Here is a 3706-nt window from a genome sequence, read left to right as displayed (position 1 = left end):
TCGCTGCGGACACATCCAGAAGAGACATCGCCTCTCCTCAGTAAATCAAGCCTCTATCCCAGTCCAGCTGCATGTCGGAAGCATCCCAGAAGAGACACGCCTCTCCTCAGTAATATCCAAACCTCTATCACAAGTCCCAGCTCACTGCGGAACCATCCAGAAGAGACACGCTCTCCTCAGTAATATCAACCTCTATCCCAGTCCAGCTCACTGCGGAACCATCCAGAAGAGACACGCCTCTCCTCAGTAAATATCGAACCTCTATCCCAGTCCGCTCACTTGCGGAACCATCCAGAAGAGACAACGCCTCTCCTTCAGTAATATCGAACCTCTATCCCAGTCCCAGCTCGCTGCGGAAGCATCCAGAAGAGACTGTCCTCGTAAAACAGGCCCGGTTGTTTCACTGTCTGTTGCCATGCTTCGGCTTTGTTCCACAGAAGATGAGACGGTGAGCTCACGTAACTGGACATTAGGTATACTTCTATGGTAGTAGGCAATATGTAGCGGTCTGAGTAGAATTGATTTATTCTTAAAACCACTTTCTCTTATAAAGTTAGAATTCTTGTTTGTAACTTGGAAACTGTTTTTAGTTTAAAGCCCTACAGTAGTTCTCAACTCCATACAAATTAAGACATTCTCAAAGACTGTTAAGTGCTATTGTATTGATTGTTCGAGAAGTTTCCTCTGTGGACTAGTGTTTTAAAGAAGCACATTGTTGAAGACTATTTCTAAGGCCTGCTTATATATTTTTTTGCGGGTTTTCTCATGTGGATTGTTTTCCTTTGGATGATTACACCCTCTAACAAACTGAACGGGTAAAATCGTTCCTCATTTAATTTCTGGTGGCTGATTGATTTGGATTATTCTCCTGTTTGTAGATTTCTCACTGGACTTCTCACTGTTGTCTAAAGCTGACTATGACCTCATTAATATTTAAACTGCCTTGATTACCTGTCGGACTGGTTCGATACCGCATGTATAATTAAAATAGTGTTGCACCATCGAAACGATCATGGAGCAACTGGCCACAGATGTTTACCATAATGACTCCTGACATTTTTAAATATAACTTTTATTTTTTATCAGGGAGTCAAACTGAGACTAAGGTCTCTTTTACAGATGAGCCCTGAATTACAGAAATTACAGAAAATACACACATCAAAATATAAATACAAATTGCAAGCTGAAAGAACAACAAACACATTCATCAGTAATAAGGTCCTCCATCAGCTTTCTGAATTGCCCTAAAGGCACAAGAACATCACATTGAAGAACAATGCTTGTTCCACAAATAAGGTGCAAACATTTTTTAAGCTAATTTACCTAACTCAATACAGACCAAAATGATTTCCAGTGTTAACCATCCCTGAGACTGGGGGTGGTGACTCGTATGTCTAAAGATTAGTAATGATGTTGGGGACAGTGGGGCTTCCTGTAAACATCACAAAGGGCCAACCAACTTTCTGGTAGAGAATGCAGTGATGACATCACAGAGGGCCAACCAACTTTCTGGTAAGATGCAGTGATGACATCACAGAGGACAACCAACTTTGGTAGAATGCAGTGATTGACATCACAGAGCCAACCAACTTTCTTATAGAGAATGCCAGTGATACATCACAGAGGGCTAACCAACTTTCTGGTAGAGAATGCAGTGATGACATCACAGAGGGCTAACCAACTTTCTGGTAGAGAATGCAGTGATGTGTACTAAAACTGTCACCTGTAATTAAGCACAGTGYATAATGATAAACTATAATAAATCTAACGGCTTTAATGAAGTGGCAGCTACGTTCATATAGATGATGTCGCCATAGTCTAGGACCAATAGGGACGTCGACTGAATAATCTGCTTCCACTATTCAACGAGGGGCAGGATCTATTTCTATAGAAGAAACCCATGTTTATTCTCAGCTTCTTAGCGAACTCATCAATATGCTTTTTAAAAGACAGATTTTCATCTATCCAGATGCCCAGATATTTTCGTAGCAGGGACACGATCAATGTGGACAGCACCATGCGCCGGGTTTGTTAACATGTTCCCTCAACACCGGAGATAGGTTTGCGAATGGACTGTAAGGCACTAGAATTGGCACAACAATGAGGGGCACAGCATTGCATCGTCCCCTCTGTCTCAAAAATAATTTACAAAACTTAATTTGTGAGTTTATCTATGAACATGCCATGTCTGACAGTGTATCCGTGTGATTCTTAATCTAGTCGTCACAAGGGGTGTCCAATTCTCCACCAGGCCCTCTCAATTTCATATGATAAAAAAAAATTAAGATTCCTATTCATGCCTTCATCAATTCTCTCTCTCCTACTGTACGGTAGAGAAAGGAAAGGAGACTTCGTTATCTTGGTTCAAAACTCTCTCCTCTCTTTCTTTCCTGTCCTTTACCCATCCACCATTGCTTCCTCTTTCCTCCCTATGGTATCCTCTCCATTTAACCTCCTTTAATTGCTCCCACCATTTTCTAAAACGTATTATAACCAATTACGGCGACGATGATACATTAGTGACAGAGTCGATTTGATTTTGGGAAATGGATTCAGTCGGTCATTCTGGGGGTTCATGCAGCGTTTTTTTTTCAACCGTCTGGGATTCCTATTGATCCAGCTCTAACTCTGAGCGTTCTACAAATTTCTTTTTTTTTTCAATATTTAAAAGTTATTCAATCCAAACTTCCTCCTCCTTCTTCCAGTCGAAATGTTCCCCTCTCTCTCTCTCTCCATCTGTCCTCGAATTAATCAATTTCTCTCTTAACGAGATTCCTTCTCTCTTTCAGGCTTAATTAACATTCGTATGTGGTTGTTTGTGTCGACTTGCTATCTATGTCATAAATAAACTATAGGGACTGGTTTCTGCTTTTCTCCTCGTTTGGTTTCAAGTCTAATTTATTTATTCGCTCCATATTCATTCCCAGTCAGAAGCATAGCGACGTTTGTGTTTGGGGCAGACCGCCTAATGAATAGAGGAATGCAAATGGAGGTAAAACACTGATTTATCAGGCTGATTGTAATAGATGGTGCTCTGGGCTCATTAATAGCAAATGAGGAAAGTCTTGTTGATGTCTCACGGCCATCTTGTGTGTGTGGGATCGGGGTCTCAGAGTCTGAGAAAGGCTGTGCTTGTTGTTTTTAGAGTCTGTCGATTGTTATTAGCAAATGCATACTAGTGTATTTTAATTATACATGACTGCTCATTTTGTTTTAGGATTCTAAGGGTATAGTATGTTTCCCTACTTTCTCCCACTGTACCTTCTCTGGTGAGTGTTTGAATTGGAGGATCTCCAGCACGTCACACCTGTGAGGTCCTGTAGAATCAGATCACAACCCTGCAGATTACCACAGGAGCCCTGCAGCACTCCCACATAGGACACCCCAGTTGATGAATCTCTCTCTCTCTCGTCTCTCTCTGCTCTCTTCTCTCTCTCTTCTCTGTCTCTCTCTCTCTTCTCTCATCTCTCTCTCTCTCTCTCCTCTCTCTCCTCTCTCTCTCTCTCTCTCTCTTATCTCCCTCTCTTCTTTATCTCCTCTCTACTTTTCTCCTCTTTCTTCCTCTCTCTTTTATCTCCCTCTCATCGTTCTTCTCTTCCTCTCATCTCTCTCTCTTCTCTCTCTTCTCTCTTCATCTCTTCTCTCTCTCTCTCTCCTCTCTCTCCTCTCTTCTCTCTCTCTCTCTTCTTCTCTCTCTCTTCTTCTC

This window comes from Salvelinus sp. IW2-2015, unplaced genomic scaffold (genome assembly GCF_002910315.2).
Source record: "Salvelinus sp. IW2-2015 unplaced genomic scaffold, ASM291031v2 Un_scaffold1577, whole genome shotgun sequence".
In the NCBI taxonomy this organism is placed as follows: Eukaryota; Metazoa; Chordata; class Actinopteri; order Salmoniformes; family Salmonidae; genus Salvelinus; species Salvelinus sp. IW2-2015.
Note: the sequence above shows the minus strand (reverse complement) of the source record.